This window comes from Cupressus sempervirens, chromosome 5, assembly GCF_028749045.1.
Source record: "Cupressus sempervirens isolate cs-2001-9-10 chromosome 5, ASM2874904v1, whole genome shotgun sequence".
Lineage (NCBI taxonomy): Eukaryota > Viridiplantae > Streptophyta > Pinopsida > Cupressales > Cupressaceae > Cupressus > Cupressus sempervirens.
The window spans coordinates 972,721,475-972,737,390 of record NC_143122.1 but is presented as its reverse complement, the minus strand read 5'-3'; positions in this window follow the sequence as shown (position 1 = coordinate 972,737,390).

The window sequence follows — 15,916 nt, the reverse complement described above, 5'->3', positions numbered from 1 at the left end:
TTCTTCAAAAAATATGAATCTTCTCCGTTTGTATCACAAATTTTATATGGGCCAAGCTAGTTTGGGTCAAATTTACCATGCTTTCCTTTATCTTCCACTCTAGCATTCCACATCAATACCATGTCACCTATTTCAAATTTCCTCTCAGTGGCACTTTTTTCATATAAGTGCTTCATTTGTGATTGTAATTTAGCATTCTGAACAGAAGACTCTCTCCTTGTTTCTTCTAATTGCAAGATATCATCCATTCTAAGTTGCATCTCATCAATGATATCATCCTCATATAGTTGAACAAAATTAAACATCTCCTTTAGGTTTTTTTTTGGGAGTCTAGCTTATATACCATAGATCAAATCAAATGGGGCACATCCAATAGCCTTTTTCATAGTAACCCTGTCAGCCCACAGGGCTAATGGCAACTTTGAATCACAGGCCCTCTTGTTTTCCCCCAAAATCCTCTTGATGATTTTCAATATACTCTTATTACTAGATTCAGCCTGACCGTTACCTTGAGGGTGGTAGGGTGATGATGTGTATTCTGTAATGCCATGCTTTTTACAAAAATCTTTATATTCCTCTGATCTGAAACACATGGCATTATCAATTAAAATCTTTTGAGGACATCCAAACCTAATTATAATATTATTCAGGATGAAATTAATCACCACCTTGCTTGTTGCATTCCTAGTAGGGATTGCCTGAACCCACTTGGTGAAATAATCAGTAGCTACTAAGATCCATGAATGACCACCACTAGACTTATTTGTGATCTCACCTATAAAATCAATTCCCCATTGTTGAAAAGGTGCCTGCACTTCAACTGGTCTTAATGGAAAATTCCAAGAGAATTTTGATTTTCCACTAAACTTTTGACAAGCATCATAAACTTTTACAAACTCATGAGTATCTTTGAAAAGTGTAGGCCACCAAAAACCATCTCTAAGAATTTTATGAGCAGTGGTTTTAGCCATATAATGACCTCCACACACATCTTCATGCATATCTTTCAAAATTCTTTTAGATTCATTTTCATCTACAAATTGCAAAAGTACCCCTTCCATATTTCTCCACCATAATTGACCCTGCACTATAACATACCTTATAGCTTGCAACTTGAGGGATCTTTTTTGATTGTCTATTAATTTTGGTGGGGATTTCATATTCTGCAAATCATAAATAACATCCGTGTACCAATTAGAGTTATCCATATCACAAAGATTCTCCCTACAACTATCATCAAGTTGATTGATTTGGTTTGCCTCTAGATTAGCTTCTATCATCAATTTGACCAAACCTTGACCCCTAACCAATTTAGTAATCTAAATATCAATGTTAAACTCTTGTATCCTATTAATCCACCTACACCTCCTACTAGATACCTCCTGTTGTGAAAAGATGTCCTTCACAACAGCAATAGGAACAAAAGCAATGATAATAGCTCCCATTAAGTAAAATCTAAAAGCTTTCACCCCTTTTACCAGTGCATATGCTTGTTTTTCATTGATGTCATACTTGAGTTATGCTGCTTGCAAAGACTTACTAAAGAATGTAATAGGTTGCTCATAACCCTCATCATTTTTCTGTAACAATACTACAGCAATAGTCTGAAATGAGGCAAAAGAAAATATATGCACTGGTTTATCATAATTTGGAGCTTTGAGAATAGGGGCATCTTTAATAGCTTGCTTAATTTTCTAAAATGCAATATTAGGTTCACCATCCCATTTTAGCTCAGATCCTTTCTTTAGCATTCTTGATATAGGCCTACTAATCTCTGCAAAGTTAGACACAAACCTTCTAAGAAAATTAATTTGCCCAAAAAATGATTGAATTCCCTTAACACTTTTAGGCTTATGAATCGTGTCTATTGCTTCTACCCTTTTAGGATCAATCCTTACTCCATGCTTGCCAACTAAAAGTGACACCAAACTGATATTTTTTGGGATTTAAAGAGACACCATACTTGAGGGCCCTGATAAACACCTTTTCTAAATGCATGCAATGATCATTCTCATCCTTTGAATAAGCAGTTAGATCATCTTGATATACAGCCAAAAATTTATCAATAATATCAACAAAAGCCACATCCATTACTCATTGAAAATTTGCCCCAGCATTGGTAAGCCCAAATGGCATTCTGACATAAACATAAGTACCCCATGGAGTAGTGAAAGCAATTTTAAACTGTTTTGATTCTTTAACAACCACTTGATTGTAACCTGAAAATCCATCCATCATTGACATAAGCTCTGAACCAGTGACCGTTTGCAACATGGCTTCCATATTTGGCAATCCAAAATTATCTTTTAAGGAAGATATATTGAGGTTTCTGAAGTCAACACATAACCTTATGTCTCTATTTTTCTTCCTGACAAGAACTAAATTGGATACCCAAGAAGAATGTCTAATAGGTTTATGATCCCAACATCTCTTAACTTGATCAATTCTCCTTGCATTTTGGGAGCCAAGGTTGGGTTTATTGGCCTTTGTTTTTGTCTAAAAGGTTTACCATCTAGTTTCAAAGGGATTTCATGTTGAAAGAGATCTTCCCTATAAGCCTTTAAATCATCATATGACCATGCAAACACATGTCTATATTTCCTTAGCAGGTTTATTAAATCTTTCCTAATTTTAGGAGGTAGCCTCTTACCAATATATACCTTTTTAGGTGTTTCCTGAGTTCCCAAGTTCACCTCCTCTAAACCTTTGGCATTATATCTATTAGTGTCCATTTGTGTCCTATCTTGGTTGTGTCCTATCCACAAAATTTGTCATGTTGTCATCTTCCTCTATCATGTATATATTCTTAGGTTCCCTATTGAATTTTATCAAATTTTCCTCAATATTGAAAGTAGCAAATGATAAATCACACTATAAACTCCCACCCACAGCAGCACTCCACTTTCTTGATAACAGCATGCCATATAGAGGTGGAATATCAACAACCAATACACTCATAGTAAGATCTTTGTCAGGGCAAGCTGTTAATCTATATGGCAAAGAGTTTATAGTGCCTATGACTATCACTTCTCTTTTATCCATAGCACAACATCTTCCTTGGGTTGTATCCACTTTTAAGCCTAATTCCTTCATTATTTCAAAAGGCATCACAATGTTGGAAGCACCAAAATCAATCATGCAATTTTTCAATGTTTTACCATTTACTACAATACTCAAGAAAAATGGTTCAACATTTTCCAAACACTGGTTTACAAAATTATCCAAAAACATTTGAGGAATTTGAGAGACAACTACTTCAGCTTCATTGTCCTTTACCTTTTCTTTACTACTTTCTTTGGGACGGTGATTTTTGTTACAATCCTAACTTACCTTTACATCAGTATTTCCCAACCATGCTATAGCTTTATTTTGGTGTTTAGGGATTCTTAGCAATTTAGACAATGGAACCTTAATAGTAATTTGACATAAAATTGTTAGATTGTGGTGACTGATCAGGAAAGTACTGTACATACTGTATATATTCGTAGATTCACCATTCGTAGATTTGCCACTAAAGTTATGGCTAATTTATGACCAACATGTTATAACCCTAAAGCAGTTTAATACTTGTATAAAAGGGTTTAGGGTTGGGTATTTTCATTATGTTGTGATGCGAAATTGCTTCTTGTGGTGGTATTGAGTTGTAAGGGATTACAGATTGTAATCAAGTTGTAATCACTGGATTGTAATAATATTGGACTTGCTATTTGGTGGACATAGCCCAAGGATTGGGTGAACCACGTTCAATCTTGGTGCCTTGTGTTCATTTATGTGTAATCTATTATTTTCTATTATTGGTTATATTTGCATGTAGTGTTTTATTTCTGTCTGTGGTTTATCCTAACAAGTGGTATCAGAGCCAGTTGTCTTTCAGTTATCCTCGGCAGAAAAGTCTCACGATTAAGTGGGAGTCTCACAGTTGAGTGGGAGCGATGGCAGATGAGGGTAAGCTAAGGGTTGATAGGTTTAATAGGCAAAACTTCCAGTTATGGAAGATGCAAATGGAAGACTATCTATATCAGAAGGATTTATGGAAGCCATTGGAAGGCAAAGCCAAGAATCAAGGAACTATGTCAGATGCTGAATGGGATCTTTTGGACAGAAAGGCACTTAGAAGCATTCAGTTATGCTTGGCACCATCGACGGCATTTAATATTACAAAAGCAAAGATGGCAGAAGATTTGATGAAAATCCTAGTGACACTGTATGAAAAGCCCTCTGCTTCAAACATGGTATTTCTCATGAAGCATTTATTTAATATGAAAATGGCAGAAGGTGGATCTGTTGCAGATTATTTAAATGAGTTTAATACTATTACTAGTCAGTTATCTTCTGTGGGTATCAATTTTGATGAAGAAATTAGGGCTCTCTTGATTTTGTGTTCTTTGCCTGAAAGCTGGAATGGCTTGGTAATGGCGGTGAGTAAATTGTTCATGGATCTAGTACCCTACAATATGATGATGTGATCGGTGTTGTTTTGAGTGAGGAAACTCGTAGGAAATCCTCAGGTGGATCTACATCAGGAAGTGCTTTGAATGCACAAAATAGGGGCAGAACGACTGAGAGAGGAAGTAATTCTAGAAATCGTGGAAAATCAAGAGGAAAGTCAAAGGGGAAGAGGTCTCAATCGAGAGGACCAAATGATTGTTGGTACTATGGGAAACCAGGGCACAAAAAGAAAGATTGTTTGAATCAAAAGAAAAATGAAGGAGATAAATTAGATGGAGACAAGGAGGCAAATGTGGTAAGTAACAAATCTGAAGAGGATACTTTGCTTCTGTCTTTAGAAAGTGTTGATGATTCATGGGTTTTAGATTCAGGTGCTTCATTTCATGCTACACCTCATAGAGGTTATTTCATTGATTATGTCCAAGGGGATTTTGGGCTTGTTTATTTGGGGGATAATGAACCCTGTCAAATTGTTGGATAGGGAAAAATTAAGATTAAGTTGCAGAATGGGAATCATTGGCTACTACATGAGGTAAGACATGTTCCAAGGCTGAGTAGGAATTTAATTTCAGCGGAGTAACTTGGTGATGAGGGTTGTGTAGTTACTTTTAATGATAAAAATTGAAAAGTTTCAAAAGGTTCCCTTGTAGTAGCAAAAGGTGTGAAAGTAGGCATCTTATATCTTTGTACAGGTCATACAATTCCTTCTACTTTGATTGTTTCAGAGAAAAATGAATGTTCAGGAACAATTGCTGCAATTGAGCAGGGAGAACAAATAGCTGCTGTAGATTTTGATACAGCACTGTGGCACAACAGACTTGGGCACATAAGTGAGAAAGGTATTAAAGTATTTCATTCAAAGAAAGTTTTACCAAGTCTAGAAATGTGTTAATATGGATTTCAATGAAAGTTGTGTGTATGGAAAACAAAAGAGAGTGAATTTTGTAAAGACTAGGAAGGAAAACAAAAAGGAGAAATTAGAGCTTGTGCATACAGATGTATGGGGACCAGCTCAGGTATCTTCCCTTGGTGGCTCTCATTATTATGTTACATTTATTGATGACGCAACTAGAAAAGTATGGGTTTATTTTCTTAGACAGAAATCTGATGTATTTCAAACTTTTAAGAAATGGAAATGCTTGGTTGAAAATGAGACTGGTAAGAAATTAAAATGTCTCAGATTTGATAATGGTGGTGAGTATTGCAGTCATGAATTTGAATATTATTGCTCCACTAATGGTATTCGTAGATAGAAAATTGTTTCAAGGACTCCATAGGAAAATGGAGTGGCTGGACGCATGAACAGAACTATAATGGAGCGCAGAAGGAGCATGAGGTTGCATGCTGGGTTTCCCTTACACATGTGGGTGGAGGCTGTCAATACTGCAGTATATTTGATTAATAGAGGTCCCTCTACTCCTTTGGGTTGTGGTATTCCAAAGGAGGCATGGACGGGTAAGAAGGTGAGTTATTCTTTTCTCAAGACCTTCGGTTGTGAAGCTTTTGCTCATATAGACTCTGAAAATAGAACCAAGCTAGAAGCTAAATCAAAGAAATGTGTCTTTGTTGGATATGGCATTAATGAATTTGGTTATAGGCTTTGGGATTTTGAAAATCATAAAATTTTTAGAAGTCAGGATGTCATATTCAATGAGAAAGTGTTGTACAAAGATCTATTGCAGCAACATGAGAAGAAAGAAGATGATTATGTAGTGCTGGATGATAATCCAAAAATTGATGTTCCAGCCATTCCTCATGATGTCCAACAATTGCAAAAAAAAATACCACACACACCCGTGAATTTTAGATGGTCAACGAGGCAAATTAGACCTCCACAAAGATTTTCTCCCTCTTTGTATTCTATTTTACTTACTGATGCTGGTGAACCTGAAAGTTATGATGAAGCTGTGTAGGTGGATACTAAGATTCAGTGGGAGTCTGCAATGAAAGATGAAATGGATTCTTTGCTGAAGAATAAGACATGGGATCTATGCAAGTTGCCTGCAGGTAAAAAGGCTTTACAGAATAAGTGGGTTTATAGGTTGAAAGAAGAGGAAGGAGGTAAGAAAAGATTTAAGGCCAGGTTAGTTGTAAAAGGATTTGCACAGAAAAAGGGAATTGATTTTGATGAGATATTTTCTCTTGTTGTTAAAATGACTTCTATCTGTACTGTTTTAAGTCTTGTGGCTACTAAAGATTTGCATTTAGAACAATTGGATGTTAAAACAACCTTTCTTCATGGTGATTTGGATGAAGAAATTTATATTACTTAGCCATGGGGATTTGAGGTCAAAAGTAAGGAGAAATTAGTGTGCAAATTGAATAAAATTTTATATGGCTTGAAGCAAGCACCTTAGAAATGGTATCTGAAATTTGACAGGTTTATGCATGAGCATGGCTATAATAGATGTCATTCAAATTATTGTGTTTATTTTAAGAGGTTGGATGATGATAGCTACATTATTTTATGTTTATATGTTGATGATATGCTTGTAGCTGGGTCTAACATGGATCATATTAAGGGGTTGAAATGCCAGTTAGCACATGCATTTGCTATGAAGGATTTGGGGGTAACAAAACAAATCCTTGGTATGAAGATTTGTAGAGATAGGAAGAATAGAACATTCACGCTATCTCAGGCTAATTATGTTGAAAGGGTGTTGCAACGTTTCTCTATGGAGAATGCTAAAGCTATCAGCACACCTTTACCTAGTCATTTGAAATTGACTAAGGAGATGTGTCCTAAGACACAGGAAGAGGAGGATAAGATGTCCAAGGTACCCTATGCTTCAGCTATAGGAAGCTTGATGTATGCTATGGTATGCACTAGGCCAGATATTGTCCATGCAGTGGGAGTCGTTAGCAGGTATATGAGTCATCCAAGATTTGAGCATTGGAATGTTGTCAAGTGGTTTCTCAAATATTTGAGAGGAACATCCAATAAGTGTTTACACTTTGGGGGCTCTACTATTGATTTATAGGGCTATGTTGATTCAGATTTGGCAGGGGATATTGATACCAGGCGGAGTACTACAGGTTATGTCTTTACTGTTGGTGGGGCAGCTATGAGCTGGGTTTCTAGGTTACAGAAGATTAATGCTTTATCCACTACAGAGGCAGAGTATGTTGTTGCTATAGAGGCAGCCAAGGAGATGATATGGCTTCAGTTCTTCTTGGAAGAATTGGGACATCCTTAGAAGGATAATTATTTGTTCACAGATAGTCAGAGTGCCATTCATCTTGCAAAGAATTCAACTCTGCATTCTAAGACCAAACACATACAGTTGCGGTACCATTTCATTCAGTCAGTTTTGGAGGATGGACAGTTAAAGTTGGAGAAGATACATACCAATGACAATCCAGCAGATATGTTGACAAAGGTTGTAACATGAGAGAAGCTAAACTACTCTTCACTTCGGTTGGTCTTTTAGACTGAACATGAATAAAAGAACAACAAAGTCCAAGTTGGTTTGATCCAGTGGGAGCCCCATGTGGTAGTAGTATTGCTACAGGATCAGTCTCCAAGTGGGAGATTGTTGTTTTTTGTGGAGCCTGATCAGTCCCCAAGTGGAAGATTGTTAGATTGTGGTGACTGATCAGGAAAGTACTATACATATTGTACATATTCATAGATTCGCCATACGTAGATTCACCACTAAAGTTATGGCTAATTTATGGTCGACATGTTATAACCCTAAAGCAGTTTAATACTTGTATAAAAGGGTTTAGGGTTGGGTATTTTCATTATGTTGTGATGCAAAATTGCTTCTTGCGACGGTATTGAGCTGTAAGGGATTACAGATTGTAATTAGGTTGTAATCACTGAATTGTAATAATATTGGACTTGCTATTTGGTGGATGTAGCCCAAGGATTAGGTGAACCACATTAAATCTTGGTGCCTTGTGTTCATTTCTGTGTGATCTATTATTTTCTATTATTGGTTATATTTGCATGTAGTTTTTTATTTCTATCTGTGGTTTATCCTAACAAAAATAGTAAGCATATCTATAGAAGAATCAGAAGGATTATCATTAGTCAAATTCCTTTTCTCATCTTGTTTATCCAAAATGTTCAGAGCATGTTGATGACTCTTATCATGTTTTGTGATGATCTTTGATACCTTCTCATCTATTTTGTGGGGACATTATTTGAGAACTCCATATCTTTAGGATTTCCTCCTTTCTTTTGTTCCCACCATCTATTAGTAATTTTAACCTTCATAGCAGAAGCTTCTTTAGGTTTCACAATTTCCCCTTTTTTAGGATCAGTTCCTTTTATGAAGATACTAGCTACCTTATCACTTTCATCTCTCTGAGAGATGTTTCTAGTTTGAACCTATGCTATGATATTAGCAGTAATTTGGTCAATTTCTTCCCTAGAAGGTTTTCTTAGTGTTATTTATTCCTTTGCATTTACCATATTACACACGTTGTCTTCCACATCACTCTCATCAGAAAATACTTGTTGTTGTATGACATTTTGAAACTGTCTTTGATCATACACATCTCTGTCATAATCTTCACAGTCAGAATAATGTGATTCAAACATATTGCATCCTACATCATCATTATTTTCTTCCTGCTCATGACACTTTTCTACTATAGTTTGGTTTCCTGGGAATGACAATGCTACTACACAAGATTCAGGGGAATGGGGTAATTGACATGCAAAGCACCATGTAGGTTCAGCAACAAACTTAGGATCATCTACTAAATTTACAAAAAATTTTGACAAAGGATCAGGGGTCACCTTGTTGTTGTTGTTCTTTTTGAGGAGGGATACTAGGCCAACCATCCTTCCAAGTAGTGTTATAAGGGAAATTTTGCAGCCTATTTTGTCTAGTGAATTTTGATTGATAAGGGACCCTATTATCAGTGGGGTTCCTATCATTCTTTACTTGAGGAATATTTAGACCTTTTATAGCATTTAGAATTTGACTCATTTCACTAGGCTCTTGCTTTTTTCCTCCTACGACCTTATTTTCTTCCTTTTTATTTCCCTTATTTCCAAATAACCTAGGATCATCTCTTTTGCTTTCTAATCTCCCTGAAATCCTTAAATTATTTTCTATAATAATGGCAATCTTGAAAGCATCTCTTAAAGTCCTAGGCTTTTTATCCCTAAGTTGGTATGCCATTTTACCATCAAAAGCATTCAGATAAGTGATCAAACATAACTTGTCATCAATTCACATGGCTTGCATTAGCTTGTACATCCTTTTCTAAAATCTAGTGTTAAATTTAGTAACAGATTCATTAGGCAACCTCTTGATATTATTGAATTCACTCAAAATATAGCTATGATTTTTCTTGTCACCGTATTGCTCTTTGAAACAATACTCAATATCTTTCCAATCAACAATAGACAATTCAAGAAGTCTTTTGAACCACTCTCTAGCATCTTCAGTTAATGACTACACAAACAACTTCATAATGACATCTTTAGCTTCAACCTCATAATCACTCATCATATCAAGAAAACTTCTCAAATGGTCCTCACAAGAAATAGCATTATTTCCATCAAATCTAGGCAATCTTTTCCTCAGTTCTTGTGGGATAGGATTTGGAAAACCAGGGATTCCATCAAAACATATTTTCCTATCGCCTTCTAATTGAACAGGTCTTCTTTGTAAATCAATCTTGGGGTGATTAACACCGTCTTTCTTAGTATTATTCATAGTATTACTAGTGCTAGCATTACCAACAGATTTGTTAAGATCTACTTTTAGTGAAGATGAAGAAAAGAAAGAAACAAGTACCTTAGTAGTATTCTGATTTGCATCATTAGATCCATCATCATCTTTAGGCATAGCTACAAACTGCTTCTTGGTATTTTCCAAGAATGTAATCTTGTTGTTCATCTCAGTTATAGCAGCCTCATTTTCAACAGTCTCAAATCTCTTAGCTAAAGCATCTCTTTCTTCCCTTCTCTTTTCCAATTCAATATTAGAGAGTGACATAGTATCATGGACCTGAATTGTCTTCACTGGCTCATTGATCTTAATACCAATCTCCTTTTGCTTTCCCTTGTCCTTAGCACCTACAATAGGTTCCACATTCTTTACTCTATTGTTATCAACTTCTAGAGCAATAAAGTTCCTAATTTTTTGTATTACAAGTCCCTCTATATTCATTTTTTGAGTTTCCAAAAAATTATGCTCTTGCCTCTTAAGCTGTTCAACTTGTCCCACAATCTCAGGCTGCCAGGCACTAGTTGCTATCTCATTTTTCTTCTTTAGAGCAGCAATTCGCCTAAGTAATTCTTGCTTTTCTTCATATGCCTTCGTGATCTTCTCTTCCCTTTCCTTTTGAAATCTCCTATTAATAACTTCTTTCTCAGTAAGCTGTGCTTTCAAAATTTCATTCTCATCAGGATCAGGGATAGTGAATCCAGACCCAGATGTTTTCTCATCATTAAAACTTTTAGGTTCTAAGTGTCTAGGTCTGACCTTTTTAGGGGAATAGTCTGACATGAAAGGGTTTGTACTACATTGGAAAAGATTGTTACTAGTCCTATCCTCCAGACTAAATACATGTGGTTACACAACCTTTACCTGACATATCATTTCAGGGGTATTATAAAAATCATCATCAGATGGAATTGGGTGAGATCTCGAACCTTTGGAGAAAGACACCTTTTCAATAGCAGAATGGTGAATGTTATCTTTCCCTACTAGTTGCTCTTGTGAATAGCTTCCTTTTTGCATTCGATTTCCCATCACAACCCAATTCTGTCTTCCTTTAGGAGGGAGATCAGTTTGTAATTTGATTCCTGGGTTTTTCCTCACATTTTCTTGTGTTTTTTTCTTATTTTCCATGATATTGAGACAACAAACTTTTAAATAATGACACTGGTTATAACCTTGTGAGTCGCCACCCACCCTATTAGAATGGGAAAAAGAACTAAACAAATGACAAATCCTTTAGTGAAATTCTTGGGCAAAATGTATACAAATTCCAAATCCACGAGACCTTCAGCATGAAATGCTTACTTCAAACTCTACCCAAGGTAAACACAGATCTTAAATGATATACTGGTTTATGAAAACATAGAGTGTATTCCCCAGCAGAGTCACCATTTTGTTGGTGTTTGAAACTACTGACCAACAAAATGCTCAATATCATAATGAAATTACTCACGCAATCTAAGGATTAGCCAATTCCTAGTAGCAATTACATGAATAAACCACTTTGACCCAACTTCAACAAAACCAAAAATGGTTTTCTACTCTTTAGGCTATGCTAAACCAAGGCGGGTATACCTAGGGATGATTCTAATGCAAACTGTGGTATGAAATTATCTTAGTTTCATTCTTATTCTCATCTTCTACCCTTAGGCACATACATAGTTTATCAATTTTCTCTAAAAGCTCTCAGATCTATATGCATCCCCAATAAGCAGATCTGGTTATAAATTTCCTATCAGTTTATAAGTATTCCTATAATTAGTGGCTATATAAGACTCGAAAAACTATATGCAAATGAGTAGTAAACATCATTTGTGACTTTAAACAAAATGGAATGAAATGGTTCTGATTTTAAAATAATTTGATATGTAGCAGCATAATTCACCCTTGCCCACTTCTGACTTATGTGACCAGTGCCTTATCCATTGGGTAGAAAATTGACTATTGGCGAGAGATCTAATTCAAATAACTTGTAAATGAACAAATCAATTATAATCACCCATTTCCCTTCTTATGAAATATCCCTTTCATAAGCTCGCAAACCCTACTGATTTATTGAAGCATTTCCATAATTCATTGAATTAAAAGCAACAATAAAACCAACATACAACTCATCTAGATTGCATTTAGCCAATTAAACCTTATTTAAATGACTTCAAAGTAAACAAACTCATAAAATGGAGACAGCAATTGGTGACACAAATATACTGTAAATACCCCTTTGTATTATCCTTTTGAATGATTAATACAGTAACCAATAGAATTCAAAGAAAAGCCCAGAACATTTTGCTTGTTCTATCATTTCAATATCATCAAAGAGTACAATTGGAAGCAAACTCAAAACAACTACATACTATTGGACCGACTGTCTGTACTTTTCTTGAGAGAAAACAAAAATCATACAAGTGTTTTTAGACCATCACATTGCCTTGAAAACTCATTTATATAGGCATGAGTTATAACAAGCATAAGGCAAATGTGATTGGCATGTGTCCTTCAAAAGATATTTACACACACATGTCACAAAAAGACCAAATGCAAATAATAGAAAGGTTAATACATCGAACATTCCTTTGTGGGTCTTCTTTTGTTATTCCCTTTGGAAAGACAAAAATACTATGATCGGATTCCTTTAGCATTCTAGTTGCTCAGGATAGGTGGCCATCAAATGTGACAATGATGAGTCATCTCCTTCTACCTGAGGATCCTCTTTGTCTTTATCATCAATGGCAGACGTGGCTTCTTCTTTGTACCCTCTTCTTTATCATCATCCTCCACCTCATCATCTCCTTCTATTTTTTCTATAGACATAAACTTTTCCTTCCACTCATTGTAGGTAGTGTCCTCCGGCCAATCAAAATTTAGAACTTCTCTTCGTATAATTACTAAAGAATTTGCATTTGCCTCTATATCAACAAAATCTTTTTTGATGATATTATAGAATAACTGTACTTTTACCAACTCCTCATTTGTCATTGCCCATAACAAATGACCAATTTCATTAATAATTTTATTCATCCTTTCAAAAACATTCATCTAATTCTCTTTTCCACTCCTCTTTTTCTTTCACTTTATCAACACTTTTTAGAGCATAGCGAAATAAATCAAATTTCTCTACAACATATTTGGAAAAGAAAATAATTAATCTTTTTTGAAAAGAATCTTGTTTGTCATCAAAACTTTGCAATTTATTTAGCAAATCAAAGATCTGTTTTATTTGATGACATGGTAGTTGAATGACAGATATACACATAGTAGTGATATCTTTATTTCTTTTTGTCCATTTCTGCATAAGGGGTCTGAATGTAGCTTCATTTTTCCTTAATTCATCCCCGATGGTTGCAATCCCTGATAACAAATCAAAAAATGATTGCCATTCAATTCTATCTACCAAATACACAACACCCTGCCTCAATTTTTCTTCATACTAATCATTTAGTTCCACATGCAGTGCATGCAATTTATTCTTCTCTTCCTCAAAATCCTCTGCGGTATAGAACTGAGGCCTTTTTGGGGTATCAGGTATCTCAATAATTGGTGTTGATTTAAAAGGCTCAATAGGTGACCATGGGGGGTATGCAATCCTGGGTTTATTGGACTCTCCTAATTTTCTTTTCCCAAGAATCTTCTCCGTTTGATTTACTTTATTTTCCAATGATTGTATTTGCATACCCCTTTCCTCATATGCTTTCAAAACTTCTTCAAACCTAGCATTCAGTTGGGGAAATTTATCTTCCTCTTGGCCAGACACCATGCTACTGAATTTTAACATCTCTGATGCCATTCCAATTATTTGTTTACTACCTATCTCACCAGCCCTAAACACTATCAATGCACTAGTATGCTCTGTAGTGGAAATCTCATGCATTCTGGTATTGTTCCTTTTTTCCATGGACCATATAACAAGGGCTTGGTGATCATCACTAAACTTGACTCCTTTATGAGCCTGTAATATTTCTTCTGTAGTCCTTAGTTGAACATCCCTCTGTTTCCTTACTGAATAAAAAACAATGGCATTTTCTATATCCCATTTTGGTAGAAGGAGGACTCCTGATTGTTTAACTATTTTCCTCCCAACTTTAGGAGTAAATTGAGAAAACTTATTCAAAAATTTAGACTTTACCTCTTCCTTAATATCTAAATTAGGTTTGTCTGGTTGTTCTGCCTTTATCTTCTCACAAGTTTTCTCAAAATTTTTGATGTTCAATCTCCACAAAAATTGAGCAAAAGCCCTATATTTTAAAAAAATCTCATCATTAATAAACCTTTCAGAGGCTTGGGCAACTACCGGATCAATTTCCTTACCTTGGTAATTAACAATGGTCAAGTCCAAGGAAGGTGTAGGAGGTTCTTGTGGCTCTCCAATCTCCAAGTCTGTAGAAGTAACAATTACATCCCCTTCTCCACCAATTTGTGTAAGCTATTCCCTTAAAGATGCTTTATTATCGATCCGAATTGTGGACTGGCTTGGGGAGTATTGTTCTACTTGAGAAGAAGAAGACCCCTGCTCCAATTTTTGCCTTTTTAGAGCACTAGTTGCTGATGGACTTTTTGGTCTTGGCCTCTGATGAAGGGGAACATGTTGCACACTTTGAATCTTCACATAACCTGCCCTTTTCTATAAGCTATACTAACCAGGAGCCACCACATTTCTGTTGCTTATCCTTGTTTACACCTCTGCTACCTTGTCTGGATATGCTTCAACATATCTGACTTTCTTCTCATTCATGATTTGGATTATTATAGCAAAATTATTCATTAATGCTTGCATTTTGGCTCCCAAATATTTCTTATCTTTCAATGGGTCATAACTAGAGTCAAAAGCATTAATGAATTCTAAAGTCTTACTAAATACTATCCATTTTTCTTTTCTCAATTCTTGCTCTTGTAAAGAAAAAAAATTCCTAATAACATCCTTAGGATAGTATACATGGTGTACCATACAAGCAGCTTTTGTCCTCTCTCTTAAGAGATCATAGAAACCTTCAGGATTAATAAATCTAGCATGAGACTCTGCCATGTTGTATCTATCTAGGAATAAGTTAAGATGTTTCCATCCTTTCTTCACAAAAACAAAATCATGCACTATAGTAACAATTGGAAAGAATGTACCCTTCTTTGGCAGATCTCTTTCATCAATAGTGCCTATCTGCCATAACAATTCTGTTATCCTTATTTTCAAAGGCACATGGAAAGGTAGAACATGAGGCTTTCCCAAGAAGCCATATACTCTTATTACTATTGAAACATTGTAAGGGATTATATCCCCCCAGTTATGACTGACAAGTAGCCCTTTTGCATGGTAAGAAAAATTTTTCACTTTGTGGTTGCTTCATCTACTTGGGCCAATGAAATGACTGCTTTCAATTCTCATGCTCTGACCAATCTGACTACTGCATTAATCTCTAAAACTTTTTGTGCCCATAACATAAGTACTTCCAGCTAAGCATAGGTGGGATACAACATGGCATGACTAAGTTTCCTATCCTAATCCCGGCCCCACTATGACAGGTGGCACAAAGGCACATTCCCGCATTCCTTATTAAATGAGCAGTTCTTTCTTGCGGGCTTGCACTAGCCCTTAATCTTTGAAGGATCTATGGCTGACCAAGCTTTGATCACATCTGGCAAGGAAACCTCCTTAACGACACAACTGGCAGTACATGTCAGCAATCACTTTTCAATTTGGTAGATCGCATCATATACTAAGAAATCTCGACCCCACCTTGCTACGTGTCCAAAAATGGCTTGCCCACTTTATTTAAAAGCCTTGCATCTCA